Source organism: Scyliorhinus torazame, chromosome 7 (genome assembly GCF_047496885.1).
Source record: "Scyliorhinus torazame isolate Kashiwa2021f chromosome 7, sScyTor2.1, whole genome shotgun sequence".
Lineage (NCBI taxonomy): Eukaryota > Metazoa > Chordata > Chondrichthyes > Carcharhiniformes > Scyliorhinidae > Scyliorhinus > Scyliorhinus torazame.
This window is the reverse complement of record NC_092713.1, coordinates 98,285,767-98,299,786: the sequence shown is the minus strand read 5'-3', so window position 1 is coordinate 98,299,786 and position 14,020 is coordinate 98,285,767. Positions and strand designations below refer to the sequence as shown.

Below are 14,020 nucleotides of genomic sequence, written 5' to 3'. Positions count from 1 at the left end.
GTGTGTGCGGTAACTTGGGGGGTAACTGTGTAGGGGAAGTGCTGACGAGTGTTGGGGGGCTGACGTGGGTGTAGGGGGATGGGGTGCTGATGTGGGGGTTGGGGGTGTGCGCTGATGTTGGGGGTGTGCTGATGTGGGGGTAGGGGGTGCTGATGTGGGGGTTGGGGGTGTGCGCTGATGTTGGGGGTGTGCGCTGATGTGGGGGTTCGGGGGGTGCTGATGTTGGGGTTGGGGGTGTGGGCTGATGTGGGGGTTGGGGGTGTGGGCTGATGGGGTTGGGGGTGTGCGCTGATGTGGGGGTTGGGGGTGTGCTGATGTGGGGGTTGAGGGGGTGCTGATGTGGGGGTAGGGGGTTGGGGGTGTGCTGATGTGTGGGTAGGGGGTTGAGGGAGTGCTGATGTGGTGGTAGGGGGTTGAGGGAGTGCTGATGTGGGGGTTGGGGGTGTGCTGATGTGTGGGTAGGGGGTTGAGGGGGTGCTGATGTGGTGGTAGGGGGTTGAGGGGGTGCTGATGTGGTGGTAGGGGGTTGAGGGGGTGCTGATGTGGTGGTAGGGGGTTGAGGGGGTGCTGATGTGGTGGTAGGGGGTTGAGGGGGTGCTGATGTGGTGGTAGGGGGTTGAGGGGGTGCTGATGTGGTAGGGGGTTGAGGGGGTGCTGATGTGGTGGTAGGGGGTTGAGGGGGTGCTGATGTGGTGGTAGGGGGTTGGGGGGTGCTGATGTGGGGGTAGGGAGTTGGGGGGGTGCTGATGTGGGGGTAGGGAGTTGGGGGGGTGCTGATGTGGGGGTAGGGAGTTGGGGGGGTGCTGATGTGGGGGTAGGGGGTTGGGGGGTGCTGATGTGGGGGTAGGGGGTTGGGGGGGGTGCAGATGTGGGGGTAGGGGGTGCTGATGTGGGGGTTGGGGGTGTGTGCTGATGTTGGGGGTGTGCTAATGTGTGGGTAGGGGGTTGGGGGTGTGCTGATGTGTGGGTAGGGGGTTGAGGGGGTGCTGATGTGGTGGTAGGGGGTTGGGGGGTGCTGATGTGGGGGTAGGGGGTTGGGGGGTGCTGATGTGGGGGTTGGGGGGGTGCTGATGTGGGGGTTGGGGGGGTGCTGATGTGGGGGTTGGGGGGGTGCTGATGTGGGGGTAGGGGGTGCTGATGTGGGGGTTGTGGGTGGGTGCTGATGTTGGGGGTGTGCTGATGTGTGGGTAGGGGGTTGGGGGTGTGCTGATGTGTGGGTAGGGGGTTGGGGGTGTGCTGATGTGTGGGTAGGGGGTTGAGGGGGTGCTGATGTGGTGGTAAGGGGTTGGGGGGTGCTGATGTGGGGGTAGGGGGTTGGGGGGGTGCTGATGTGGGGGTAGGGGGTTGGGGGGGTGCTGATGTGGGGGTAGGGGGTGCTGATGTGGGGGTTGCTGATGTGGGGGTTGGGGGTGCTGATGTGGGGGTAGGGGGTTGGGGGGTGCTGATGTGGGGGTAGGGGGTTGGGGAGGTGCTGATGTGGGGGTAGGGGGTGCTGATGTGGGGTTTGGGGGGGTGTGCTGATGTTGGGGGTGTGCTGATGTGTGGGTATGGGGTTGGGGTGTGCTGATGTGTGGGTAGGGAGTTGGGGGTGTGCTGATGTGTGGGTAGGGGGTTGAGGGCGTGCTGATGTGGTGGTAGGGGGTTGGGGGGTGCTGATGTGGGGGTAGGGGGTTGGGGGGGGTGCTGATGTGGTGGTTGGGGGGTGCTGATGTGGGGGTTGGGGGGTGCTGATGTGGGGGTAGGGGGTTGGGGGGGTGCTGATGTGGGGTTGAGGGGGTTGGGGGGTGCTGATGTGGGGTTAGGGGGTGCTGATGTGGGGGTTGTGGGTGTGTGCTGATATTGGGGGTGTGCTGATGTGTGGGTAGGGGTTGGGGGTGTGCTGATGTGTGGGTAGGGGGTTGGGGGTGTGCTGATGTGTGGGTAGGGGGTGCTGATGTGGGGGTAGGGGGTTGGGGGGTGCTGATGTGGGGGTAGGGGGTTGGGGGGGTGCTGATGTGGGGGTAGGGGGTTGGGGGTTGCTGATGTGGTGGTAGGGGGTTGGGGGGTGCTGATGTGTGGGTAGGGGGTTGGGGGGTGCTGATGTGGGGGTAGGGGCTGGGGGGGTGCTGATGTGGGGGTAGGGGGTACTGATGTGGGGGTTGCTGATGTGGGGGTAGGAGGTTGGGGGGGTGCTGATGTGGGGGTAGGGGGTTGGGGGGGTGCTGATGTGGGGGTAGGGGGTTGGGGGGGTGCTGATGTGGGGGTAGGGGGTACTGATGTGGGGGTTGCTGATGTGGGGGTAGGGGGTTGGGGGGGGTGCTGATGTGGGGGTAGGGGGTTGGGGGGGGGGTGCTGATGTGGGGGTAGGGGGTAGGAGGTGCTGATGTGGGGGTTGGGGGTGTGTGCTGATGTTGGGGGTGTGCTGATGTGTGGGTAGGGGGTTGAGGGGGTGCTGATGTGGTGGTAGGGGGTTGGGGGTTCTGATGTGGGGGTAGGGGGTGCTGATGTGGGGGTTGCTGATGTGGGGGTAGGTGGTTGGGGGGGGTGCTGATGTGGGGGTAGGTGGTTGGGGGGGGTGCTGATGTGGGGGTAGGTGGTTGGGGGGGTGCTGATGTGGGGGTAGGTGGTTGGGGTGTGCTGATGTGGGGGTAGGGGGGTGCTGATGTGGGGGTAGGGGGTGCTGATGTGGGGGTTGGGGGTGTGTGCTGATGTTGGGGGTGTGCTGATGTGTGGGTAGGGGGTTGGGGGTGTGCTGATGTGTGGGTAGGGGGTTGAGGGGGTGCTGATGTGGTGGTAGGGGGTTGGGGGGTGCTGATGTGGGGGTCGGGGGTTGGGGGGGGTGCTGATGTGGTGGTAGGGGGTTGGGGGGTGCTGATGTGGGGGTAGGGGGTTGGGGGGGTGCTGATGTGGGGGTAGGGGGTTGGGGGGGTGCTGATGTGGGGGTTGCTGATGTGGGGGTAGGGGGTTGCTGACATGGGGTTGGGGGGGTGCTGATGTGGGGGTTGCTGATGTGGGGGTAGGGGGTTGCTGACATGGGGGTTGGGCGTGGGTGCTGACGTGGGGGTTGGGGGGGGTGCTGACATGGGGGTTGGGCGTGGGTGCTGTCGTGGGGCTTGGGGGGGGTGCTGACGTGGGGCTTGGGGGGGTGCTGACGTGGGGGTTGGGGGCGTGCTTAGGGAGTTGGGGGGGTGTTGATGTGGGGGTTTTGGGGGGGGTGCTGACGTGGGAGTTGGGGGGGTGCTGATGTGGGGGGGGTGCTGATGTGGGGGTTTGGTGGGTTGCTGATGTGAAGATAGGGGGTTGGGGGGGTGCTAATGTGGGGGTAGGGAGTTAGGGGATCCTGACATGGGGGTAGGGAGTGGAGGGGTGTGCTGATGTGGGGGGAGGGAATGTGGCAGGTGCTGACTTGGCAGGAATGGTGTGGAATGGTGGTATTAATGTGAGGTGGGGGGACACGTGAGGGTGGTAACTTGTGGTGATGGGGGTGGCGGGAACATGGAGTGAAATGGGAGCCACTGGGGTGGAGGGCTGGTGTGGGATGGAGGTATCTTGGGCGTGTGGGAGAGTGTTGGGGTGGTGGGGCTAGCATGGGAGTGTGATGGGTGGCTATCTAGTGCGGGGTGGAGGGCCGTGCAGAGAGGGTACATTTTGGGCGGGGTCATGTGGGGTGGGAGAGACTTTGGAAACAGTCCGTGTAACATTGACGTGGAGGGTACTGTGTCCAGGGGGTCGGGGTGTGGCTTGTTTGGAGGTTGTGGGGCTGGGGGTTACTTGGGGAAGGTGGCTAACTTAATTGGGTGTGGGAGTAACTTAGCCAGGTAGCTTAGGATCTGGAGCTGGGGCAGCCTGGGTTGGAACTTGACAATGGACAGGGTGGCTAGGTGGGACCTCGGCAATGCATGGTTTAACTTAGGGGAGTAACCTACTGGGGTATTGGAAATAACTTGAGTGTATCTTGGGGGAGGTAATTTGGGGAGGGTAACTTGACAGGCAGTGGTGGTAACCTGGGGAAGGGTGTGATTTGGGGTGGAGGCTGGGTTTAGTGGGGGGTTGAGGTGGCATTTGGAGCTTCTGATAAAGTGCTTTCGGAGAGCCTGGGTTTGCCTGGTGGGCTGGGGGCGGTTGTTGTCTCTGGAGTGGGGGATTCGTGGGTTGCTGTGGAAAGGCAGGAGAGAAGTGGGGCTAAGAGGAGGGTGGAAGGAAGAAGTGGAGAGAAGCTGGGAGGGGAGGGAAAAGAGAGGAGAGAAATGTTTTAGTGTTAAAGGAGAGGTTTGGAGAGGGAGTTCCAGAACATAAGGTCTAGACAGCTGAGACATGACTATCATTGGATTAATTAAAATTGGGGATGTGCAAGAGGTTCGATTTGGAGGTGTGGGGGAATGGTGGTTGACGGGCTGGAGGAGGTTATGGAGAAGGCAAGGACCAAAGCATAGAGTGATTTGAAAACTAGGATGAGAATTTTAAAATGGAGTGATTGTGGGGCTGGGAGTCAATGCACAGGGATGATGGGTGAATGGGACTTGGTGTGAATGGGGATACTGGCAGTCACTTGGGTGAGCACAAACTTATGGAAGGCTGGCCAGGAAACATTAGAGTTGTCCAGCATTGAGTTCCCAAGGCATGGATGAGGGCTTCAGCAGCAGTTCATTGAATCATAGACTCAGCGGCCTCCTTCTGCACTGTAACAATCATGTCTGCAATGGATAAGCTGAGGCATAAGTGATGTTATGATGCTGGAAATGGGCAGTCATGATGGTGGAGGCTCATCACAAGTAGGGAGCTATCGTTGTGAACCATCTGATTCAACTACAGAGGGAGAGGGTCAGAGTTGGTGGGAACAGAATTTTTGGTGGGGAATGATGACTGGTCTTGGTTTTCCCATGGAACAAAATGCTGAACAACCCGTACTGAATGTCAGATAAAGCCGCTTGATAAATTAGGCAGTGGAGGTGTTGAGAAAGGTGATGATGAGGTAGAGCTGGATATCATCAGTGCATATGTGGCAGCTAGTGTTAGTGTTTTCTGGTAATTTCACCACGGAGACATCATTGCAGATGATAAATCTTAGGGAGCAAGGGAAAATCGTCGGGCAGCTTCAAAGGTAACCGTGTGGGAGCAGGAAGAGAAGCCGCTGCAGGTGACACTCTAGTGATGACTGGATAGATCGGAATGGAACAGGTTAGGGCAGTCTCATCCGGCAGTCCATCTTAGGATCTTACAGCACAAAGGAAGCCATTCACCCTATCATACCTGTACCAGTTCCTTAAGTGAAGTATCCAATGATTCTCGCTCTCTTTCCCTATAGCCTACAAATGTTTTGTTTTAAGTATATATCCAATTTCCTTTTGAAAGTCGCTATTGAATTTGCTCCCCTTTCAGGCAGTGCATTCAGTATCATGACATCTATCAGTAAGATATTAGGTCAGACAACCAAAGCTTGGTCAAAGAGAAACATTAAGGAGCCTTAAAGGAGGAAAATGAGGTAGGTGTGAGGAGGATATTTATTATCTTCAGGCAACTGAAGGCACTGCTATGAATGATGGCGCAACTATAGTTTGGTATTCACAAGCAGCCAGAATTAACAAAACCATGCTGACTGTTCTTGATTAATCCCTGCTTCTCCAAATGCAGATCAATTACATCTCTCAATTACTTTCAATAGTTTCCCCACCACTCGGGTTAAACTACTGGCCTGCAGTTGCCTGGTTTATCCCTTTCTCTCTTCTTAAATAGTAGTATCACATTGGTTATTTTCCAAGCACTTCTACTGTGGCCAGAGAGGAATTGAAAATTATGGCCAGTGTCCCTGCTTTTTCCTTCCTTGCCTCACTCAACAGCCTGGATACATTTCATCCTGCCCTGGAGATTGATCGGCATGCCAGCCGACTCAGAACCTCCTCCCTGTCTGCATTAATTTCTTTTTGAACATTCATTTCGAACCCTACCTCCATCCTCTGGCTCCACACACAAATTACTACAGTGGTCCCTAGTTATCCTTTTACCCTTAATGTACTTGTAAAACTTATATTTCTTTGTTAGCTGCAAAGAGTAAAGGTATGGAGGTGCCCGCATTCTGGATTCTTTCAAACACGATGTGGGATTTATTAAAAGGCGTTGCTCATACAATCTAAAGTGGAGAACTACAAAGGCCAAGCAAACACTCTGCTGATGTCACTACCCATCACGTGACACTTTACCAGCAGGGATGAATTCTCTGATACATAACAGAAACAACTTGAGATTTTCGTTTAATTACCTGTCAGTAAACTTTCATATCCCTTTTTGTTTTCATGTCCATTTTAAGTTCCCTTTTGCATATTCTACACTCTAAGGCTTCTGCAGCTTTGAGCCCTCGATATCTATCATAAGCCTCCCTTTTTATCCAATGCTGCATATCCATCTATCCAGGGTTCCCCTGCTTTTTCTTTATTGGAACATGTTGACCTTGTACTCTCCCTTTTTTTTTTCTTGAATGTGTCGCACTGTTTTGTCATAGATTTACCTAAAAGTGTCTGCTCCCAGTCCACTCTGACCAAATCCTATCTGATCTTATTAAAATTGGCCTTCCCACAGTTTAGAACTTTAATTACAGACCCATCCTTGTCCTTTTCCATAACAATCTTGAATTTAATGGTGTTATGATCGCTGTCTGCAAAATGCTCCTCCCACTGATACTTCAACCATTTGCCTCGTTTCGTTGCCAAGTCCAGGACCGTTTCCTCTTGTAGAAATTTCTGTATACTGGCTTATCAGGTTCTCCTGGAAGCATTTTTTTTTTTTTTAATCTTGGGTATTAATTTAATGAACATTTTTGAAATTAACTATGCACCATGTTTGTACAAACCCACTGTACAAGGTAAATACATCTACATTGTGATACTTGATTTTAAGTCTAGTTGTTGCCAATTGTTTTTGTTGCATATTTTGATGTGATTACAATCCTTCTGTAATTTGGACAGGTTTAAATAGGGCGAGATAAATCCAGGACAGATGCAACACAAAATAATTTTCTTCCCCCCCACCTCGAAGTGTAGGGTTTTACGCAAAGCAAAATAAAAAATACAACTCTTAAATTCCAACACTGCCAACATCTGCGTGTCTTGCAGCTGGGTCTGTCCATTTTCCCCTTCTCGCAGATCTCTCAAATTGTTGCTATTTGTGTTACTTGTATGTCTTCATGTGCCAAAGACCATCATTTAAGTAATGCATGTTCTCAATTCCAATACCTTTGTTGACCTGTTCAATTTTATCTGCTGGCATCTTCATAACTCCCACAGAGAGGGCATGTTGCTTGCCTTCTGCCATTATAGCAACTATAGTGTCAGTGTCAGCTGGGTGAAGCTTAGCTCCAGGGGAAGTTAGACCAGGGCACATGATATGGGCCCCACTGAGCACAAACTTGATGTCCCCTTTATCACGTGGATTTGTGAACTGCGCACAATATTCTAACTGAGGTCTGACCAGTGCACTGAAGTGGCAAGATTATTGTATTTGATCAACACTCCCATCACTCCACTAATCTTTATGTAACCAAGTGTCCCATTAGCTTTTTGTCTTGGTCTGTTTTTTTTCCCTCTTTTACTCCTGTAATCATTCTGCCCATTCTGGATTAGATAGGATTTGTTTATTGTCACGTGCACCGGGCTGCTCAGCAAATCATTAAGTACATGAAAAGAAAAGGAAATAAAAGAAAATACATAATAGGGCAACACAAGATACACAATGTAACAACATAAACACCGGCATCGGGTGAAGCATAGAGGGGTGTAGTGTTAATGAGGTCAATCCATAAGAGGGTCATTTAGGAGTTTGGTAACACCAGGGGAGAAGCTGCTTTTGAGTCTGTTCGTGCGTGTTCTCAGACTTCTGTATCTCCTGCCCGATGGAAGAAGTTGGAAGAGTGAGTAAGCCTTGTGAGAGGGGTCTTTGATTATGCTGCCCGCTTTCCCCAGGCAGAGGGAGGTGTAGATGGAGTCAATGGATGGGAGGCAGGTTCGTGTGATGGACCGGGCTGTGTTCACGACTCTCTGAAGTTTCTTGCGGTCCTGGGCCGAGCAGTTGCCATACCAGGCTGTGATGCAGCCATTTAGGATGCTTTCTGTGATGCAGCTGTAAAAGTTGGTTCATGTGGACATGCCGAATTTCCTTAGTTTCCTGAGGAAATATAGACGCTGTTGTGCTTTCTTGGTGGTAGCGTCGACGTGGGTGGACCAGGACGGATTTTTGGAGATATGTACCCCTAGGAATTTGAAACTGCTAACCATTTGTGGGCAGCACGGTCGCATTGTGGATAGCACAATTGCTTCACAGCTCCAGGGTCCCTGGTTCGATTCCGGCTTGCGTCACTGTCTGTGCGGAGTCTGCACGTCCTCCCCGTGTGTGCGTGGGTTTCCTCCGGGTGCTCCGGTTTCCTCCCACAGTCCAAAGATGTGCAGGTTAGGTGGATTGGCCGTGATAAATTGCCCTTAGTGTCCAAAATTGCCCTTTGTGTTGGGTGGGGTTGCTGGGTTGTGGGGATAGGGTGGAGGTGTTGACCTTGGGTAGGGTGCTCTTTCCAAGAGCCGGTGCAGACTCGATGGGCCGTGTGGCCTCCTTCTGCACTGTAAATTCTATGATAATCTATGATGATCTCCACTTCGGCCCTGTTGATGCTGACAGGGGTGCGTTCAGTACTTTGCTTCCTGAAGTCAATGACCAGCTCTTTAGTTTTGCTGGCATTGAGGGATAGATTGTTGTCGCTGCACCACTCCACCAGGTTCTCTATCTCCCTCTTGTATTCTGACACGTCGTTATTCGAGATCCGGCCCACTATCGTCATATTGTCAGCAAACTTGTAGATGGAGTTGGAACCAAATTTGGCCACGCAGTTGTGTGTGTACAGAGAGTATAGTAGGGGGCTAAGTACGCAGCCTTGCGGGGCCCCGGTATTGAGGTCGATTGTAGAGGTGGTGTTGTTGTTTATTCTTAATGATTGTGGTCTGTGGGTCAGAAAGTCGAGGATCCAGTTGCAGAGTGAGGAGCCAAGTCCTGGGTTTTGGAGCTTTGATATGAGCTTGGCTGGGTTTATGGTGTTGAAGGCAGAGCTGTAGTCAATAAATAGGAGTCTGATGTAGGAGTCCTTGTTGTCGAGATGCTCTAAGGATGAGTGTAGGGCCAGGGAGATGCCGTTTGCTAATTCTGTATTATCACTTTACGTGTGTTCACATGAAGTTGCATTTGCCAATTGTCTGCACGCTCCTTGTTGTGGCTTGGTGCCATCCCAGACCATATTAAACACTCCTATTATTATGGTATGCTGTGAAAACTGTAAATGAGGCTATACTTGCCTTTTTCAGTTCATTGATCACAGAATTGCTGAACTGTTACAACATAGAAGGAAGCCATTCAGTACATCATATTTGCACCAGCTCTATTCCCTGGCCTTCTCCCAGTAGCCCTACACATTCCTCCTTTTTTGGATAACTATCTAATTCCCTTTTAAAAGCCTTGATTGAATCTGTCTCCACAACACACTCAGGCAGTGCATTCTTGACGCTAACCACTCGCTGTGTGAAAATGTTTTTTCTCATATCGCCGTTGCTTCTTTGCCAGTTACCTTAAGCCTGTATCCTCCCATTCTTGATCCTTTCACGAGTGGGAAGAATCTCTCCATTCTGCTCTGTCTAGACCCCTCATGGTTTTGAAAACCTCTATCAAATCTCCTCTCAGCCATCTCTTCTCAAAGGAAAATGGTCCCAACTCTCAAATCTATCTTCGTAACATAATTGCCTCATCCCTGGAGCTATTCTCGTGAGTCTCTTCTGCGCATTCTCTAATGTCTTCACATCTTCCTTAAAGTACAGTGCCCAGAACTAGACATAGTTTAGGTCGAACTAGTGTTTTATACAAGTTCAACATAACCTCGTTGATCGTGTACTCTATGCCGCTATTAATAAAGCCTGGGGTACTATTTGTTTTATTATCTGCTCTCTCAACCTGTCATTCCACCTCCAATATCTTATGCATGCATACACCCTGGGCCGTCTTCTCCTGCACTCCCTGTTTAGAATTGTACCTTTCATTTTATACTGGTGCTCCATCTTTTTTCTACCAAAATCAATCCATTCATACTTTTCAGCATTGAACTTCATCTGTCACTTGTCCACCCATTCCACCAACTTGTCTATCTCCTTTTTGAAGTTTTACACTATCCTCCTCGCTGTTCACAATGCTTCCAATGTTTGTATCATTGCAAATTTAGAAATTGTGCCTTGTACACCAAGTTCTAGGTCATTAGTACACATCAGCAAGATGGAGATATAAGCACTGACCCCTGGGGACCTCCACTACAAAGCTTACTCCAGTTTGAATAACATCCGTTAACCACTGCTACTCAGCCAATTTCATATTCATGTTGCTTCTTTCCCTTTTATTCCATGAGCTATAACTTTGCTCACACGCCTGTTGTGCAGCACTGTATCAAATGCTCTTTGGAATGTACATCAATAGCATTACCCTCATCAACTCTGTTACTTTCTCGAAAAACTCCAAGTTAGTTAAACATGTTTTTCTCTTAACACGCCTTTAACTGACCCGCATTTGTCCAAGTGACTATTAATTTTGTTTCAAATAATTATTTCTAGAAGATTTCCCACCACCAAAGATGTACAGGTTAGGTGGATTGGCCGCGATCAATGCACTGGGTTACGGGATAGAATGGGAAGTGGGCCAAGGTAGGGTACTCTTTCGGAAGGTCGGTGCAGACTCAATGAGCTGAATGGCCTCCTTCTGCACTATAAGAATTCTATGGATTTAAAGTTAACCTGGAGACCTGTGGTTGCTGGGCCTATCGTTACACCCTTTTTTGATAAAGGGTGTAACATCGGTAATTACTCCAGTACTCTGGCACTATCCCTGGATCTAAGAAAACTTGAAAATTATGGCCAGTGCCTCTGCAATTTCCACCCACTTCTCTCCATATCCTTGGATGAATCTTATCCGGTCCTGGTGGCTTATCCATTTTGAGTATGAATAACCTGTCTAATACCACCACTGTATCAATTTTAAATTCTTCCAGTGTATTAATTACCTTTTTCACCATGACCTGGGTAGCATCTTCCTTGGTAAAGACACATTCAAAGTATTCATTTAATACCTCGGCAATTTTTGGTCTCTAATTGACTTCACTTCTCCTTGTACCACACATTTGTTATTTATATGAAATAAAAGACTTTGGAATTCCCTTTTATGTCCGCTTCCGCACTCTCTTCATACTCTCTCTGCTTCTCTTGCTTTTTCACTTCCCCTCTGTTTTATTATCCATTTGATATCTGTTGTAAGTGCACTTTTTCTTTTTCATCTTAATCACCATCTCTTTTGTCAGCCCAGGGAGCTCTTGATTTGTTTGCCCTACCTTCCCTTTCATGGGAATATACCTTGACTGTACCTGAACTGTCTCATATTTGGAGGTAGCCCATTGTTTAGTTACTCCTGCCAACATTTGATTAAATGTTTCTAGCCCAGATCATCTTTTCCTTATTGAAGTTTGCTTTCCGCCAGTTCAATTTAAAAAAAATGAAAATGTTGCCCTTCTGACCTTAACACTAAGACATGCAAGACTTCACTCGCCACACCTTTCATCCAGAATGCTTCAAATTTACACCCGTCCTGTTTCCTACAGCTCAGTCACAATCCGTCTATCTCAGTATCCTGATACCAGTAACATGACTACTAGTTTTCAGAATTAGTTTTCTGAAATATTGTGATACAATCTTTACTAAAGTCTCAAATGGATTTAATTATCTCCCTTATTTACACATTTAACTTCACTAAAGAATTCTATTTACTTAACTCACATGACTTCTCTTCTGAACATCCATGTTGATCCATCTTGCCAATCGGCTACACCTTTTGAAAGCGTCTAAAGTTTATCCTGTTCCTGACACCAGACTGACTGACTTGGCGTTAGCTGAATCTCACTTTCCTCTACTCCTCCACCCACCACTTTTTAAATGAAGGTTCCACGTGTGTTTTTTCCAGTCTCCCCCCACTCTGCTTATTTTACTCAATCTCTATTTTTGTACTTACACATCTAATTCCAGGTGAGAGCTAACATAAACCAAATGGTCCTAATTGTTTCCTATTGCTTTAATTTCTATGATTCTCTGTTTTGGCCTATGCTTTGGTAAGTATTGGTAACAACCATATTGCCTACTAATGAAGTGTAATGGTAGACCTTTAAATATTTTCAGATGTGTTCAATTTCACAACACAAATACTTTAAAAGGTGCAGTTGCAGATTTTAACCGTCCAAATTTTGGTTACATCATATGTCATTCTATTTAAATGTTTGTGCTCATAATTCAGAAAATCAGACAGTTTCCACCATTTTCCACATAAGACCTGTAAAGAATAGGATCTTATTGTTTTATGTGTCAGAGTGAAGTTTTGAAGAACAACAACATTTGCAATTGTACTTTTGGGTCTTGAAACTGCCGAAGTTATATGCACTTTCTTTCCACAAAATTTCCCTTCCCGTTCCACACTTTTAGGTTATGCACTCGTCAGTATTTTCTATTATAAATTTGCGTCTGTATATATCCTTCCAACAACAACTAAAAACAGACTATCTGGCCAATTATTTAACTACTGTTTGTGGAACCTTGTATACAAATTAGCTGCTACATTTTCTACCTTTAGAACAATGAGTACATGTCAAAAAATACTTTATCGGATCACTTTGGGATGTCTTAGAGTTGTGAAAGGCACTATATAAATGCAAGTTCATTCTTTTATTTCCTTTGCTATTTTTTCTGACTTAAGGTCTAAAATGTAACATGAGGTATAACCAAAAAAAAACAAGCACGTGGGTAAATTCATGCACTAAATTCCCCTTTTTGTCTTTTAATGTGAGAGAAGAAACACTACTGATTACAAACTTGTAGGTTTTACTTTGTTCAGAAAGAGCATTCAAATGAAAATGCACTCGAAAAAATATTGAATTTTGAAAGCAGTTAAAAAGTCTCTGTCACCTTTGTTGACTGAAATGAAAATGTTAAGCTAATTAATACAGTGTTACGCTACGGAAATACCAGGAACATTAAATATAACGCATGTAGATGTACTAGACTGGTTATTCCAGTGCTGTTGTTTATTGCTGCCAAACCCTAAAAATGTGTTTGGCATTTAGTTTGCTTGAGGTCACCATCTCTTCAGTGGTCCTGAGGTTTGGGCACAAATATGACATTCCATTGCCAAGACTTGGCTCAAGCCTTTTTCTCTCTCCACCACAATGCCATATGTTACCATGTCGCAATATTTATTTCATTAAAATAAATTGCTAATGAGGTACACTTTTTAAACAGTTCAAGGAATCTTTCTCCAGTATTTCATTAAACTCAATAATGTAAAATTCTTAAGCACGAAAGGCGTTTGGAAAAACTTGGGCTTTTTCCCTGTGCATGATTATGCTTCCACTTCACCTTCCCATTGAGACTACTGCTTGGCCGACTCTTGATTATGTTATAAAAGCACAAAATACCGGAAATACTCGGCGAGTCTGGCAGCACCTGCAGAAAGATAAATCAAGTTAACGTGACCAGTCCCTGATCTTTCATTGGAGCAGGGAAAAGTTAAAGATGTGATCAGTTCTAAACAAGTGAAAGATGGGGAAGGTGGGAAAAAGAACAAAAGAAATGGTCTGTGATAAGTTGGAGGACAGGAAAAATTAAACGGCAAAATGTTTCATGGTACAGGGTGTGGAACAATATAGAAACAAAAGATCTATCTGGAGGTGGTGTAAATGGCAGGGTCATGAATTGTTGCTGAATATCTTGATTCCTTACTAGGACACTAGATGGTACTGTAGTTTTATTTTCCTTTTTTTTCTCAAACACATAGCTCCGAAAAAAACAAATTTCTTCCTACTTGGTTCAGTGGATATTTGTTATTTTTAAAAAGCATTCCAGGAAACCTGACATTCTCTTTGATAAGTGCAATTGCTTTTCTGTTCCTTGTCTAGTTTGCATTTAATTCCAATCAGTGCTGCGTTCTCTCTCTCTTC

At 48.0% G+C, this 14,020-nt stretch overlaps 1 protein-coding gene across 1 annotated transcript in view; it reads left to right on the top strand.

The window, feature by feature from the left end:
* LOC140426400 (leptin receptor gene-related protein) overlaps positions 1-14,020 on the top strand; it is a 33,183-nt gene that overhangs the window by 376 nt on the left and 18,787 nt on the right. The gene's annotated exons all lie outside the window — the stretch shown is intronic.